We start from the raw sequence: 18,618 nt of genomic DNA on the forward strand, positions 1-18,618 counted from the left end.
GACATACCTTCGTCAAGAATCGCGTAGCGTGCCTTAATATAGTCAGTCACTTCGTCTTCGTTTCTTAAACCGTTTCCCAATTGAGCGAAAGTTCGTTTGCAACAAAATCTTTATTATCATAGTCAGTAAGATGTAGCGATTAGCATTTAATAACAGGGTCGCGCGCAATGCGAAGTCATTCTCTTTTACAAAGAATTGCGAGTTATATGGAGAGATTAATTAGTCGCGAATATCTTTTCTCTCGCAGACTTTTTTTTCCTTTTTTGATACTTTCTATAACTCGTACACAATCTCTGTAGTTAACTTATTTAATTGTACAACTGTTTAGCAATTTATTGAATTATTCAAGACTTTTGAACAAATCTATTATACGTATGCGTGGAATAAAACAGAGCTCGGCGGTACGCATTTTTCTACTAATTGACAGTTATCAGCGTGACTCGAAAATTTGCTACGCCGCTGTCGCAATATATCATCCTTGCGTTCGTACGCTGAAAGAATTATTATACGCGGATGGTGCGGATGGTGCGGAGTGCGCTTTTAGGCGTCAAACGTTTGTCGCGCTTTAAACCGCAGAAAGGTATAAACCTCCTTAAACATGGTTTTCACGACGCGCCCGCGACGGGCGAGCTAATTCCGTATTCCGGATTTCTGGTCTGACGACAGTGCGCGTCCTCCCGCGGTTTCTCGTCTGTCGTCTCGTCCACAAACTTTTAATTGTTCCGCAGGCGGAAGATATTCGGTGTAAGTCGAAACTCGGATATTTTTACGAGCATTTCCGGCGAACCGTCTCCGGTTGGAATTTTTTAAAATACAATATATATATACTCTCTCGACTTCTCGATATGTTACTTGCCGCTCGTTAAAAATTTCGAGGCTACGCAGAAACTTTAGAATAAATAAGAATTAATATTTCTTCCGCTTTTATGCGAATACTTCGCGCTTCATATTAATTCGCAATATTCGCATACATTCATTACTTTTATATCGATATCTTGAAGAGTTTGAAGACTATAGATATCTCTGTGGAAACAATCTTTCGAGTATTTTTGCGATATCAAAAATACAAGATAATAGACAGGTATATTTATTCATCAATAAAATAAACGTACTTGTTAATTTTTATTATGCATCTTACAGTTGAATTCTCAACTGCTTCAGAATTCCAAACAAAACTTTCGCTCAACGATTTTCTTTGATTTCAAATGATGGTATCACCTTGCATAAATTAATAATGTAATTACATCCACATAATTATGAAACATTATGTAATATGAAAATATATGCACGGCTTTCACTTTTTATTCAAATCAATCGAGTCTCTTACGTTGAACAGTTTTTAGCACTACCCGTTATAATTTTCTTAAATGAAATGTATTATCTCAAGTTATGAAATATCATGATTACTTACTGATAAAAGCAATTGCTCGGAAATCTTTATCGAGAGTCACGTAGATCGTTTACCAATCAAATATTTCCCTTTGACAAACCGACTGGAGGAAAACAGAGCGAATAAGTTTTTGAGCGAGCGAAAGGAAATTCTTCGAGTCGCGATCGAATCGAGATGAAAGCACGTTCTTCTTCGTGACAGAAAACCGCCTCGGCGAGCTCGAAGGGACCACTTAGAGGCGACTCACGTACAGTATAGGGAGACCCGGCGGCGGTGTCGTCGTTGAATGGAAAGTAAAGTCAGCGACTCCGCGCGCTCAGAAACCATGGCCTAATTTCAGAAAAACGATGAACGCACGAACGTGTCGATAAATTGCGCGAAATTCCTCACCGGAAAGCGCGAACGCAACTTACATCGGAGTACGTCTATCCGACAGTGCTAAACTGGATCGATATACCAGTGTTTCTGTCGCGCTGATAAGCGCGACCGCCTGATAACGAATTATAGTACGCCCATACGCGCGTTGTAGGAATTGGGGCGACACATAATGCGCGACGCCTCCGCAAAAATTAATTACTCGTTGAGTATTTATAAGGTGTCTCGAGCTCCTCGCACATTTTCTTTTTTATTCAAACGTTTTCTAAAGTAAATGGTTTTGCTTCTTAAAACATGAAAAATAAAAAATAAATAATTTCTGAATCAATTTCTGAATCTGTCTGTTATTTTAAATTGTGTGGAAAAAATACGTTAATATTATAGATATACCTATGCGTTAAGTAACTGGAATTCAAACATATTTTCTAACTATAATTTCGGAATTTTTCCCACGAGAACTCATTTCGGAATTTATCACCATCATGGAAAGCGGCGCCGATCATATAGCGTATACGCGATTACTATTATTCGTACAGTTTATCAATCATGTATATCGCGTAAATAAATAATAAGTCGTCGCGTACATTTCTGTAATGTATTGAATTAAGATACGCGTATCGATTATTAGTTTCTTGATTACGCGACGCAACCTGTGGAAACGTATATCATATTATTTGCGTTACACGACGAATTAAACTCGCATTAACGACGTTAGATCAAAATACCGGGGCAGTAATTAGCCACCCACGAGAAATTTTCTCTCGACAAAAGCGCGAAATATTGTGTAGGTAGACTGACTGGACATACCGAACCGTGATTTTATATTTAAGTTATCAATCAGGATATACCGGAGAAGCGGCGGTCTCATTCAGATATCACTATTACTGAGTGCGCGTAACCTTGTGTAATATAAAAAGTCGGCAAAGGATCATAAATTATAAAAATACTTTCTAGACTCTCGAGAGAGAGTCTATCCATTTCGAGGCAATAGATAGAGGCATTTTATTCACGTTTATAATATAATTTTACAAATATATTGCCTCGATATTGCAATAAAAAAATAACTCACCGGTGCCGATGCGCAATAGCGGAGTTGTAAGTCGTAACCCTGCGTTGATCTGTAACAGAAAAATATTTTTACATTAAAGCAGCGTGTCTAAGATAATTGATACTAGAAATAATTATCGCGCCCGTTAAATTTTGAAAACATTATATTAACAGATATCTGATTTTACGACTGTGCGAGTAAGAGAGAGACGCGACGCTCGCGACGTATTACATGCATATTACAAAATCTTGTCTGATTAAATATGTATACATAATATATATATATATATATAGGTATATATAGGTATTTTAACATAGACGTTAGATTTTCCGGAACATATATGTATAGATGCGAGTACATAAAGTCAGCGAGTAGCAACGAGAATACGGCAGTGAATAATGATCGCGCTCGTCCTTGCAAGGCTAATGCCCTTGTACGACCACTTTCATCTGCGATTATCTATTAATGTCGCCAGAAAATTATCTTACGACATCGACGTATAATATACGCACGAATGTTGTAATAAGATATTCAAAGCTCTTACACGTGTCTCGTTATAATCGGCACGCAACGATTATAAGGAAAATACGTGTGCACTAGATAAAGTAACTTTCAATTTTGTAGGTAACGCTACAAGAAGCGGATATTATATTGGATATCATGAGCTCGATCGAGTTGAGAATTTCAATTATAATAATTAGCTTGTGATACACTCTCGTTAACTTTATATGAATGGATGACGTAATTATATAAGAAATTACACACTTTATTACGATAGACATCATCGTGTTTTAATACTCGTTTATTATATATTCTATAAGATAAATATGGAATACGTAATACACTAAAAAAACCTAAAATTTTTGGGAAATTAAAAATTTCATCTAACTATACAAAGAAACTACCATATAAGCAGACAAATGACAAGAACTGGATTGAAGTCTGATTCATCCAAGTAGATCTCATCATACCGTAAACGTCATCATCGTTACTTTCCGGCGAAAGCAAGCTCCGTTTACTTCTATGTAAGGCTGCGCCATAAAAATCCTCGTTACTTGTCACCTACGGAAGACTGAAGAAGAAGTCTCGCGAGAGCGTTCGAGAGTAGCAACAACGTGCGCTAACTTTCATTTTCACGGTCTCGCCAAAAGCGATCGAAACGAACAATCGCTCGCGAAGTGAAACGTGGGATTCCATTAACGGAGCGTATAAATACTCGCGAGTACGCGGTGCAATAAAGCGGAACAATCCCGCGCGGGAAAATCCAGCTTATCTCGCCGACAAAGGGAAAGAGTTGTTTGCCCGGCGACGAAACATTTCTCTCGTGTCGGATCAGATAAGACTGCAATGTCGCGCGCCGTGCACACGATGCACACGGAAAGAAACGCCGCGACGCGACGTGTCGCATTGTCGTCTCCTTGGCCTCTGGCCCGCGATTATGGACACAATGGCTCGTAAACAATAGAGAAATCGTGCATTCGCATATTGCGACCCATCGTTCTCCCCTCCCCCCTCTATTCGCCGTATTATGGAGCGCGATATTATGATATATTCAGCTGTACGTATTATGAATTTATCGTCTCAGCTACCGCGTGCAACGGATGCGATCGTTTGCATCTGTCCGGTGCAACGTGCTCGTCTCTCTGATCTTTATAGATAATATTGAACTTGGCGTCAACTATTATTAGATTTCTTGAAAATATTTCCAATGTAACTATGTGCAAAATTGCACAAATCATTCGTTTTTATATGTTTTTATTATTATAATATAGATATTGCCAGTGAATTATTCATTTTTTAATTAATTTAAATAAATATTTTAAGAATTTAATATGTATCAATAAAGATTTTATATAATGCTAAATGATAAAATAATACTCGAAAGTTTTTTCTTAATCTAAGGACATATTCTTATGAATCTTTTAAAGTATACAACTTTTGGAATCTTCGATGTGCTTTGAATAATTGATTACCGCTCGCCAGTCGCCACCCTTACATTATCAGTATGAGGATGTAATACGATACAACAGGACGCATAACAATTATTAGTAACGTGAAGGGTTAGCGGGACGCATTAATATCAATTTCCTGTTTTTCCGTCAACTCCTGCTGCCGGCAATTTTTTCTCAAAGCATGATATTAACCGCGATACCTTATAACGAGGCTCTTCATCGTATATAAATAGGAGGAAACTAAGAAAAGAGAGCGAGGAGTGAAAGATAAAGAGTCATGTGCATCGTCAAAGTCCGTGCAGGCACACGGACCACAGCGGGCGAAAAGGATACATCCTGCATGTGCGACGGGAAAGTCGGATCTTGACAATCCACAGGATCTTCTTAAGAGTTATTCGTGAATCGTCCTGCCGCGGTTCGAAACAGTTTACTCGCGTTCTACGTGCTCGGGAGCTCGTAAAACTCCATCATCATCGTCATCATTTCCAAACGAGATTGTATCGTGAAACAACAAGTTACAAAGCTTATGCGTCATGCTTTATGCCCGTCTATTTCATCTAACGCGGCTTTAGAGTCCGATAAAGCACGCATGTAAAGCTCAATATATCACGCATGTTTCTCAAACACCCCTGAACGCGTGCGTTTGTCAGCCCTTCTAAGAAATGGCGCTCTTTATGTTTTGGACCATTTGTCACTTTCAACGCGCGGAAACGGCAATGACAGCTGTACGACGAATTTTTGTACACTCGCGTTACCTTTTAAAGTAATTTATAATCGTCACTCGTTCCCGATTTCTTGGTACAGCAAAATATCTAAACGAGCGTTCTTATCATTAACCATTACTTGCATATAAAATAATTCTAAAGGCCGCATACGCGAAACATATTCGAAATGGAATAATGGATTGGAATTAAGCAATGTGCATATTCATGCGTGCGTACTGTAAAATATAGTTAATAACCCGGAAACGCCGTACACTCGGAGATCGATTTCTTTGCTATTTGAGCGACTCAGGCACGTCAATGCTTAGCCATTCATTTTCCACTTTCTAGTGAATGGGAATGACTGACTCGAATGTCACACTACAAAGGTCGAGATATTCCGTCTATTCAACGTCTGTTACGCACAGTACTAAAGAGACAAAGTACATACTCGAAAGATTATTACGACGGATTTGTGTGCTATGGACACACGCACACGCGCAACATGTCCACGAGCGCGCCCACACGTCGGCCGTCCGCCCATTAAGGCTTTTCTCAATGAATGTGTGCACGCCGAAAATATCACCGCACCGGATGACGACTAGAGCCATAGCAATAACGCGTATTTTTGTCATCTTCTCGCCGCGAAGATGCGGTCTCTCTTTCATGGCTCTTTCGCGGTGCAACAACAGGAAGTAACGACTCCACTACGACGACAACGAGGCCATGCGAAAATTCACGTGGAACCAAACGTGAATTCTTTGAAAACAAATAATCGGGAAGAGAGATATTTCCGAAGAAATTGAAAAGCAAAAACCAATATTGTAATTTAATATGATAAATTGTTATAAAAATTTTATATCCAGTAACCATTTAATGAAAAAAAAAATTGACACGGAGAAAACAATTCAATGTATGTATCCATAGCACAACGCGTTTTTCGATGTTTAGTGTGATTTTGTGGGTAATTAATAGAATAAAAACCGTCTACAATATCGTAAAAACAGTACTTTTGCTCACAACTTTAACAACTAATTTTAACTAGCGTTATAATTAAGTTTCTGTAGCTCTTTGTACACGCTGGCATTTCATTTGTCGTTATATCGAAACAACAAAAGAGACATTCGCCTCAAGGATTTCCCAATACAACATGTCGATACCGCGGCACGCGATTTAGTTGAGCGTGAAATTGATCTCCATTCCGCGTCCGCCCGCGACAATGGGACATATAAATAGAAATTAAACTCGAATGTAGATCGCTATCGTCGACGGAATCAGATCGAAACACTCGGAACACCTACGAGACGTGCCTCTCTTTATCCGCCTGTGCTTTTCCAACCGGCTAAGCAATTGAATTAATCTTGTATGCCACAGGATATCCCACATTTATCCGTTACCGAAGAATAAGTGCAGATTCTTTCAAGTTCAGAATAACTTTTTCTTTAATGAAAATATCCAGCACTGTATAATACACTAAATAACATTCCAACGTAGTATTCTAATTGTAGATTATATCGGTCATATATTTAACTCAAAAATTTCATATTCGAGAGTTCGATAGTGCCTATGACGGAGAGAGAACAAAAAGGCCGGTAATATAAACTTTGATCTATGCATAGATAAATAAAAGTTACAGGTCGTCTATTTACCGTGAATCTAAAGATAGTGCGCGAGCCAGTCGAAGGATAATCATGCCTCTCTTTGCTTACCATATTTAAATTGTGATTATCACCGCTCATTATGTTGTGAATGAAGTGTTAGCTATGTGTGAATACCGTTAGCTACGAAGGTCGCGAATCTTTTGCATAAAAGTCAGTTATTGGTATTTTGCGATAAATCTTGATTATAGCGATACATATGAATTAATCAAATTTTTAAAAAGTTTCAAATTACAAATAATAATATAAATCCGTACTAAAATTTTTTAATAATTTGGAGTAGTGTCTTCTATGGCTTCAGTAATTTTTGTAATTAAACTGTTAGTTTAGAAATTAGTGGTTAACTGCGAAGCCACACAGAATGATAACACCGCGCACCGGAGGAATTTCAAACACTGAGATGCGCAGTAGGAACGTGTGAAACCGCTCGTAAAAGTCATTTTATCGCGCTGCTATTTTACAGTGCCGATTTCCAATCCGGATATCGAAAAAACGCGTAATTAACGTAGATTATACAATTATCGCTGCCCGGCGTGTTGGAAAAACGTCTTGCACAATAAATTGCACGATGACGTAGTATCGAGTTTCGTGTCGCTAACATCCTGCATTATTAGATTACCGTTATTGAGAAATTGATTATTCGACAACAACTTCGACGATTGCTCAGTCAGCCAATTTTACATAGAAGAAAATCACTTACGACGAACCTGTTTTGAAAGTATAAGGTTTCTGTCCATCATTTTTAGTCTTGTAAAAATGCGAGCGCTATAGGATTAGGGGATAAGCATAAATAACTCTTTCAGATAGCACAATTTTTTAAAAATTATACACAGATTGCCATTTTATAAATATTTTTCAACATATTAGAAAAGAAACACACACCATAATAGGGTCGCATATTACGTGAGTTAATCGCGTTTATACATACGTGTTGAAGAGAAATTAGATACGCCCGTTTCTAGGCATAAAAGGTAAAGACGCTTATGGCATTGTATAGCGCGCGCTAGTACCGTCGTAATAACAGCTATTAGATCGAAGTTAATAAAGCTACATCCACGTCATTAATTCCAATTTTTTGCTTTATTAAAAAAGATGAATAATAAAAGTTATGAAATTGTCATATATATTATGATAAAATCTTCAAAAGTTTGTTACATTTCATCAGATTTCATCAGATCTTTTTCTAACAAGTGCATGCAGTAATATTGGAGGCGGAATAATAATCGAAAAGAGAATATGTGGAATGATGAGAAGAATACTGAATGAAATGTTTGTTCCCGAGTGTTGACTGATTGTCAAAGATTATTTAGATTAATTCAGTCGCATCCTACTTTTGTTCCCTCTGCCGTAACAACGTGCCTCTCCCCCGAGAAACAGTGTGAGTGTTCCTTTATTGGGCCTCTGGCAGTTCTGGCACACGGGGCACGGGGCCTTTTGCAACGAGGCCTCGCGCGGAGGCGTGCGATGCGTGGGCGTTCACGCAAGACTTCTCTCGTACACACTACGTGCCGGCGTCGTAAACACACACGAACACTCACGTGTACGTAGACGGACAAATGTAAAGGGTGCTTAAAACATTCCGGCACCTGTGCTGCTACAGGACTCCGCGCGCGGAAGAAGCTATTCATTGATTCGTCATGTTGCGTTAAAGGGAAGCACGGTCGATGCATATCTACATGCATTATGCAGCCGGTGTCGCGCCGCTTCTTTTCATTATCAGAAATCACGTAGACTCCGTGTTGACATTTTCTCTTTTTCCACCATAAAAAAACGCCAACTACTAATGCGTATAGCATAGTAAGGAATTTTGGAAAAATTGAAGGATTTAGGAACACTTATTCTGAGTATTTATTTTATATCGATATTTATATTATACCATATTGAGAGCAATTTGGCGATAATGTGATGAATTCGGTATGACTTTACCAAAACAGTTGACTTTATTTTTATATAAATTAATTTCTAACTGTTTTAACCAAGAGACGAATATTAATGATCTTTGAACGTAACTTTTTTTCGTGCTGTATATAGTTTTCATAAGAACCTAAGAACCTGTGGAAGAGAAAGAAAAATCTTGACATATGGCATACAGACGTAGAACTCTCCAAATTCGAGCTACCTGAAAAATTCTCACGGCCATCACTTCGCTTCACCCGGTACATGGTAACGAACATAAGCACACCCGTAAGCCCACCTATCAGCCTCTCGTTCGCCCATGCACATTACGCACACGCGTACGGCGCGACTTGAATAATACGGCTCGCGCGGCGTGAGCGTATAGACCTCACTCCTTTAAGAGCGTTTAAAGCTCGAGAGCTGAGAACACACTTTGCGCCAATAATCGCCGCCGTGGAAAGCGTCGCTCGTGAATTCCGTTAGATAACTCGTTAATTTTTAACGAAACCGCATCGCTTCGCGTAAATCTGTCAGTCGCCTTTTTAGCTACAATGCTGCGCTTCATTAGTGGTTCATGAAAAACCGTATTTTAATGGAAATCAATTTTCGCAAATATTTCCCCGAGCTCGACTTATGATGAATATTAAATTCCTTAACAGCGCTCGAATATTTACACGGTAATATTTTTATTTGTGATATTACTCTAGTAAAAAGTGTTAAATTTTGCAAGTGGAGAAAACGAACTTTCTATCTCACGAAAAATAATACCATGATTATTTCACGAGTTGAAATAATCGCGATATCATTTTTCATTAAAATTCATTATTGGCCATATTGGCAGTTATCTATTACATTTGTCAGACATGTTATTATTATATCAATCGAATGTTTGTTGAAGTCGCGATAAAAAACACACGCATCTTTTTCCACGCGAAGCGTCAATGAAATGGGATTCATGTGAAATCGATTTTTAGATGTAACTGCGATGAATGTTGAACGCATCGTATTTCGCATCGAAAATACTAATGACATGTTTTAGCGAAGGTCTCACGTCCACCTTGGTAGTTATCTTGATTGTGATTTTATTAAATTCACGAAATTATCTTATTTGAATTTCACGTATGCCCGAGAGCGATTAAGAGAATATTGCACTCAAGAATGATTTTCATATTTCTAAAATCGTGATCAACAAATGACTCGCGTTGTATTATTTATAACACTTTTTATTGCATGGATGAAAATAACGATGATTCATTCGTACGTATCATGGCTATACTACGATAGAGGTTCTGTATATTAGTCTGTTCTCACAATGCTGTTTAACTATAAACGAAGCTATCGCTCCTTCCCTCCTTCCTTTTCTCTATATCTTTGATTGAGCTCTTTGATTATATTATCGTTTCGATCATTTAATTAGCGCTCCTTTTCATCAAAGCCAATCGCATCAATCACAGACACATTTATTATGTTTACCAAATATTACGGATCGAGAATTCACTTAATCAATTCACTAATATCTCCGTACATTAAAGCGTAATTAACAATTATGATGTTAATATAGAATGTCCATTCTCAGAACAAAATTCGCTACGATATTAATTATTCAAAAATATATTGGACCGTTTTGTCTAATAGAGAAAATATAACAATATCGATAATACGGTTTAAAGAATAAAGCTCCAATGCTACGTTTAAGAATTATTTTGTGTAATTATGTATTCAAAACAATTTCAAAGAGATCTATAATGAACCAAATACAAATAAAAAAAAAATCTTTTAATCTTTTATTGAAATATATAGTGGAATTTACTTGTGTGAAATATAAATACTATTCAGATGAAGTAATATTTAAAAAATTGATACGGCAATCTCGGGCTCTCATGTGAAATCACCAATAGTGCGAGTTTAATGCAACGTATATACGAGCTTATCGTATATAAGATCCGATATTTCGTTGAGATGAGTACTGATTGTGAGTATAATAACAGACAGTTACCAGTGACTCTATTTACATCTAACGTCTGTCAGTCGCACGTGTAACCGTTCGCTTCGATGACTGTTTATGTTGATAAACGAAGCTCATCATTGCGCAGAAAGTCATCCGCCGCGAGATACTACGCGATTCTAAATAAACGTATCGTGTAATTCTAAATAAACCACGCGGCGTTTCAACGACAGAAGTGCCTTATGTGCAAGAGAATTTATCGATCGAATGGTCGAACGAAGAAAACGTGATAAAATAAACGGAGCTGTACCGAAGAAAATTGATCATAACATATAAATATTTGCAACACATCGACGAGAGTTTTTAAGAAAAATCTTTATACAACCTATTTTTTTGACAATGTAAGGGCTGATATTCTTGACACGTTGATGAAATGCGGCGTGCGGCCATAATTTACTTTACGCGAGCCACTTTTCTCCCATGTATATGGTGCTATAAACAAATACTGTTGACGTGCAATCGCTTCGCCGTATGAAAAATGAAAAATCGGCCACAAACAACACGACCGTACATGTACAATAATGAGAGGCTCAAGTAGAATACACCCGGCGAGTCGGTCAGCACGAAATAAATCTCTCTTCGCTTAGTTGCCTTTCTTGGCCAAGTTTTTGTTCCCGTTGCACTTGCCCCCCGTAATTATCCATATGACGATAATCACGCTCGGCGAAACGACGACGACGTCCACGTCGTCGAGTTAATGAATCCTTTACCGTATGTGTGTGTGTGTGTGTGTGTAATCTTTTTTTATTTTACATCTTCGATAGAGAGAAGGAGAGAAATATTATGCAATAACGACACAATGTATTAAGTGAAAATTATTCAAATAAAAACTAATAAATATTATTACATAAATAATAAATTATTAAATGTAAAGATGAAACGAATATCGATAATATAACGATATTAAAATAATTGATGTGTAAAAAAAATCTGAAGCAGAAATTTAGAATAGTATTGTGGTAATATAATCTTGCTGTGCACTAAAGATTTAAATTACTCCTGTAAATATGTACGATTGAACGCGAAAGTCAAGAATAATTTCTTATTCTAATTATTAATCTAATTTATTATTCTAATAATTCGCTTTGGGTTCTAATTTATTATTGATTATTTTAATAATTCGCTTCAGGTTCGATCTTTTAATTTAATTCAGTTCAATAATGTAAAGTATTATTTTACGTTTTTATTAGCTGCAACGAATGTAATTGTTTTAAAATCAAATCAATTATACGTAGCGAATTGCCGGACCATATATTACAATTTATTAATTAAGCTTAATTAAAGATCCGCGCAGTTGATTCGATTGAAATTTACACATGATAAAGGGTAACGTATTTTCCTCTTATATTAATTTAAGCATATCCGCTTCATGAACGATCAATGAAGACTGAATATGAGCCTCGCAAATAATAATGTCCGCAAAAGGATTATATAAGTATCCGAGGAACGTGTGTCAATGCGATTACGTTTTGTGCGATGACGTCGTCGTTTGCGGTGTCTCAAAGAGATATTTCCATAGTTGTCAAAAGCGTAGCTCACGATTATTTACGCGACTCAATCGAGCTCAGAAATAATGTCAAGGTCCTGGCATTGCGAATAACGTATTGCTCACTTTTACATTTTACATTCATAAATGCTTCTCACGTAATATTATAAAGACAAGCGCGAATAAAACATGTGTAATTCGTAAATATAAATATATACGGCAAACAAAAGTAAGCGTTATTTTCGAGATTCAAGAGAATTTAAATTCTTGAAGAAAATAAAAGGCGTAGTAGTAAAATGATTATTACATTGTTTATGTATATTAATTTATCGCATATGTATACAAAAATAGAGATAAAACTTAGAAAATAAAATGACTTGCCACATCTACATATGCCCATTTCTACAAATTTCGTGCATTTTAAAGGTTACTATATTCTAGACCTAGACAGAATATGGGAATGGGAGAAATAGCTACTTAATGTTCGATGAGAAATCTGTTACTTATGCCGACAGCTGCATCCACACGTGAGGTATCATGGGAATGCACCCGTTTCTGTATCGTCTTAGAAAACTATTAATTGTAAGAAGAAAGTGAAACCATGTGTTTGGATCCAAACATGCAAATACTAGTGTCAATTTTAATTTTTTAATTTTTGTGATGTTTATTTCTTATTAAAATTTATTTTTTTATATTTATTATCTATTAATATTTTAACAATTAATTAAATATTTTAAGAGTATAAAGTGCTGATTGTTTAATCAGAACAACTTAAACATTTAATAAATACAATGAATTAAATCTTCTTAATCAAGAAGGGAATTCACAGTTTTCAAATTAGATATATCTTGTTTTTAAGAACACGGAGCTTCGATGAATGATATGGCAATTTGTGCCGCGCATTAACATAGGAATGGCACACGAGTGATTGTGTGCTAAATACTCTCTTTTGTTACAAACCAAATAGACTGGATGTTGTAAGCCATTATGTAACAGTGCACATGTGGATTGACGCACATGTGGACATAGCTCGGCATCATCAGGCAGGAAAAAAGACGGAGATGAGAGTTTGTTTGCACCTGCTACTGCATTCTCGAAGCGCACGCGAGAGCTTGTTATATGGAAATATCTTATTAACGGCTGAAAGAAAATGACGAGTCGGGACGATGTCATCGATAGTAAAAGCCCACGCAAATTAGACACGTTTCGAATTGTCAGTTTGACGCAAATAGCTCGAAAGAATATCCGATTACCTAGGCATTATCAAGTTAATATAATTACATATTTCTATTCTATATTATTAGCAGCCGTGCTTTTTTTCTACCCACGTGGTTATAAAATAAAACAGTCACTTCTGACGCTTGTGCTAAATGATTTACGTGGCGTATGTGTGTTTTGTACGATATTTCAACTATTACATTTATAACATTATGTAGAATCTCTGACAATTGCGTAACCTCGCCGAGTACAATAATATTCGTGTCTGGCGTGCCGAGTGTGTTAATCGAAATGTAAATGGCGATGGCAGGCGAACTATCTCCTCGAGAACTTCACTATCGCTTTGGGGCACAGCGCGTGTTATCATGGCGCGCGAGTAGGTGTACCGCGTCGTAAAGCGCGGTTAAATCACGCTCTTATTCGTTTTACGCGGAAACGGCGTTTACGCTGTCTTTGCTTTAATGGCGAACTAATCCTCGGGCAATTACGGCGGCCTGTGTAATCCAGCCTGCGAGAGCATTAATTACGCGAAACGGAAAAAAAATTGCATGCGCGCCGGAGGCTGCATGCCTTCGTTCCTAAAAAAAGATGTGAACACAAACGGACATGGAACACTACGCGAGAGATCCGTATTCGTTTACTATTTCGTTGTAGTACATTTGGAAAGTTACTATAGTGCTTATTACAATCGATGATCTCACTTATTTATGTTACTTTGGTGCTAAATTTTTTCCCTGCATCAAGCAGGTAAATCTTCTAGATTTCTGAATCTATTTTCCGATAGACATTATTATTCGGTCTTTATTAATTTTGATTTATTAATTCTGAATTATATTAATTTTATTTAAATTTTATATTTAATAACCTCAAATATTAAACTTATTATGAAAAATCTCTCAATTGAATGAGAATAATGTAAATAATTTCCATTGCTGCATTTATTTCAAATTAAGTTGAATAAAAATCAAGAGGCAACCGTGTTGACTTTTTGACATTTCAAGCCCTCGTTCTCACGAACCGTTTATCAAAGGCGAAAGCATTCGATAAATGCCAATCACTTATGCGTCGCTTTAATCGATAATAACGTTTCCTACATTACGCTTGACTTGATCATATTGCTGTCAATCGTAATAATCGTGACTCGATGTTTAGCGCGCGTTCTCAAATGAGACGGTGCACGTGTACTCATGTGTCGTAGATTTGTATGCAGGAAAGATCAGTGTAGTTACCCAGCAACGTGCTCGACACGATGTCTCTTTTAACGTGCCTATGTGTTTGTTAAAAAAAGACGTTCGTCTTTTATGAAAATATCGGTATATCGTTTGGCATCGAATTGATAATAAAGCGCGACTGCATGCAGAAATGCCTTATCAAAAAGTTTACGTTTAAAAATAACATTCGTAATGAAGCCGATATATGATATATGGGCCTGTCCTAAGGGTGTCCGATAACATGCTTGATACACATGCAAAGAGATAAGTTACAATCAAGCGTACCTAGAATGTAAATAACGATGCAATCATTCATAAATAGACGTTCTGTAACGCCGCAGTGCAATATGCAAATAAGAAACTGTCGTGGGTGTCCCTGCCTGCGATTGAAATGCGATAATCATTATTGTATACATCGTGCAAAACTGATCGCACTGATATCAGTCCCTTTAGGCTAAATTAATGCGATTATCAGATAACGGCCGTGTTACCGAGAAAGAATATGAATTCAACTTTTTTAAATTTCCATATATAGTAAAAAGGAGCAATCAATAAAGATTTAGTTTTTTTTTAGTATATTGTAAAAGAGGAAAATAAATATAATGGTATAACATATATCTCGAGAACTCTATCTTATTAATGCGAATGTATGTATAACGCGATATAAATGTGTCGTGTTAATGTGACATTAATGCGCTATTCCTAACGAGGGTTTATCGTAAAACAATAACAATCGACCTCATATAGCACGGGTTATTGACTCTTTGGTCGACGTTCCAGCGACTAATCGATGTGCAACAAAGCGCACAGCATGCGTGAAATAATTATTCAATTAAATCAATAAACGCATTTAACAAAGATTCGCGACCTCAGTTATGAATCAATAACGCAATGCGGCGCGGTAAAATCGCCGCAATATATCCAGAATGCTTATTAACATGCCACAGCGAATAAATTTAATTTATAACTATGTTACCGTCAGGTAGTTAATTCGTTGTAGGAATCGCGTGCATTCGAGATTGGCTCCAGATCTAATTTAAGATTTCATCTCACAATCAGGTTAGTCCGCAAGCCTTCGCAATATAATAATCTTTTAGCAAGCGTAATGTTTTAAATTGAAATATCTTAATTGAAATATTAATCTTTCTTTGAGGATGTTTCAAACTTTATTAATTATAATATCAACGCAACAATGAGAAGTTTTAATCGATTCAACTGAATCTAATAATTCACATTTTAGTTGCGGCATGCAAAAATGCTTTTTCATTATCATTATAATCATTATTATTATAAGTATTGCCTCTTAATTATTTTCACATTAATTGCAAAGATGTTATAAATGAATAATGAGAAGAGATTTAATTATTATTTATTTAAAAAATTAATCGCTTTTGTCGTAAATTATTCAATCTTTGCTGAACGTATATTCGAAGTAAACTAAAGTGATTATAAAAATCCTTGATCAAATATACACAGCATCCCTTTACGACCGCAAAACCCTCGTTCCCCTACAATGGTTTTTTTTTCGGTCTGAGATTCCCCTCAGGTAAATCGTCCACAAATGAACCCATCTATTTACGCAAATGCGAAAATGACCACCAACCTGTCAATCCTTTCCATCCTCACTCGCCACCACCCGCATCATCGTCGCGATCGACGCGACGTGCGCACGATCGTGCGCTACAACACGATGATGAGGACGGCGGCGAAGTTACGCCGATCGATCGATCCTGCACGGTCACCGGCGAGATCGCGCGCGACAATTTCCACACACACTGGTCCCCGCACAGTCTCGGAGAGGTGACTGGGAGATTCTGTGGACCGACGGTTCTGGTTCACGACTGGTTCTTCTCCTTCTCCTTCGGCCTCTGGCCCCTTCCATCGGTGCACACACCGTTCGCGGCAAGAGACGCGGAAAAAGAGACGCGGGTAAATGGGCGGCTATGCGCGCCAAGAGGATCGAAGAGAGAAGGAAGAGGCGGATGAGGATGCTGAGGCTCTCGACAGGTTGCCCCCCGTGTATCCGAGGAAAAGGGACGAGACGGGGAAACTCTCAGACCCACTACTTGCCGTAGGGATCGGTAGGGTCAGGGACGGATTCGCGGATTTTAATTTTGCTCCTTGCGTTGCTATTTAGCAGAATATGTATTCCATATATATCTATCATTCAATTGTTTTACAATACAAATAATATTCGTCGATTAAAATTCGTATTTCGTAAAGATTTTTAATATTCTTGGACTTTAGTCCAAATTGATTCTCTTTTGTTGCAACATTAGTGAAATAATAGAAACGCTTAATTATACAAACAAACAAACACACACATACACACACAATTTGATCCGAAAGCCTCGTCATTTAATAGTATTCTTACCCAGAATAAAGGGTAGATAATTTTTTTTTAAACCTTATAGAATGCGTCTATATTTTTGTAAAATTACATGGATATTCTTTATTTGACCTTCATTATTTAATTTGTTCTTTTAACTTCATGGAAATATGCGGAAGAACTAAGAATGGAATGGCTCCAACAAAAAGAGCATTCTTCTGGCAAATCTTCGGCCCTGAATAGGGCCCTTCAGAACTTTACACCCCACTACCTGGCACCGACGTGACCCGACCAAGTCCGAGAAGGTTCTTACCTTTGTCCCAGGTAGAAAGCCGATAGCTCCGAAAGGCTGCGTTTTAGAATAAAAATCTTTTCTGTAAAGGTCCGTCGCTGAAATCTCCTTGCGCGAAATTGCGATGAAACTCATCGTCACAATTTTTTTCATTAGATACCAACAATTTTATTTCGTCAGGAAAATATTTCTTACCAACAAAAACATTGTTTAGGCTAAGTATAGATAATTGTTAATAATGATTACATTTTACGACTGATATTGATATTTTTTGATAATTAGGTTATACGTACAAACGTATAAATTTAATTAAATGGTAGCTTGGAATGTTTGTGATGACATAGAACTAATCATCAACGGGCAGTAGCCTAATGATGATTTGTTTCTCGTCAAGTGCCAAAGTCAACAAAGTTTAATAAAGCAACTGCAGAGCGGTGGCAATGACCTGATCGTGTAAGAGCGCGAATTTAGCTACTCGATCGGCTTCAGCTGGTGCACTTGCATAAGCAATAAATGGACTTCATTCTTATATCACGAGATACTAGTCAACGCTATCTTTTTTTAAATGCATTTCAATCAAACTAACGCTTCAAAGTAAACTTTAATTATTTTTACGAATTAATCATAAATCATACTTATAAAAGACTCTTAAATTGGTAGCAATATGTAGACAATATTTTAAAATATTAAAATATTAAAATTTATACTATTTTATTAATAAGATTTCTGACATTCTATTATTGGATTGGATAATTTCTTGGAATAATTGAATTTTCTACACGCATGAATATATTTTTTCGTTTTCTTCTCATTTGCGTGCGGCAAGTCGATTAGGTCCAGCTGGAGCACTCCACGCCGCGCAGCCATACAAATAGATCTTGCTCTCGTACCTCACGGTGATACTATCTTCGTCCGTTGAATCTGCTGTTCCGTATTTAAAGAGCGCGGGTCAAGTACCCGTGCTAAACATTCAGGCATCATATCCGCGTACGATGACATCAAGCAATTATATATACGTAACTATCGCTTTTTCTTAAATCTTTCATAAAATGTTCAC

General features: G+C 37.0%; 1 protein-coding gene across 3 annotated transcripts in view; it reads right to left on the reverse strand.

The window, feature by feature from the left end:
* Positions 1–16,746, reverse strand: part of Kank (KN motif and ankyrin repeat domain-containing protein 2 kank) — a 36,403-nt gene extending 19,657 nt beyond the window's left edge. Inside the window, exons 1-2 of one of the 3 annotated variants that reach the window (XM_071785430.1) lie at positions 16,544–16,746; positions 2,835–2,883 (exon numbers count right to left, since the gene is read on the reverse strand). The gene's annotated coding sequence lies outside the window, so the exon portion shown is untranslated. Of the gene's footprint in view, positions 1–1,411; positions 1,541–2,834; positions 2,884–3,784; positions 4,131–16,543 lie in introns of those variants that run through there. The other 2 variants (XM_071785431.1, XM_071785432.1) reach the window with 2 other exon arrangements.
* Between the last annotated feature and the right edge of the window lie 1,872 nt (positions 16,747–18,618).

This window comes from Temnothorax longispinosus, chromosome 8 (assembly GCF_030848805.1).
Source record: "Temnothorax longispinosus isolate EJ_2023e chromosome 8, Tlon_JGU_v1, whole genome shotgun sequence".
Classification (NCBI taxonomy): domain Eukaryota; kingdom Metazoa; phylum Arthropoda; class Insecta; order Hymenoptera; family Formicidae; genus Temnothorax; species Temnothorax longispinosus.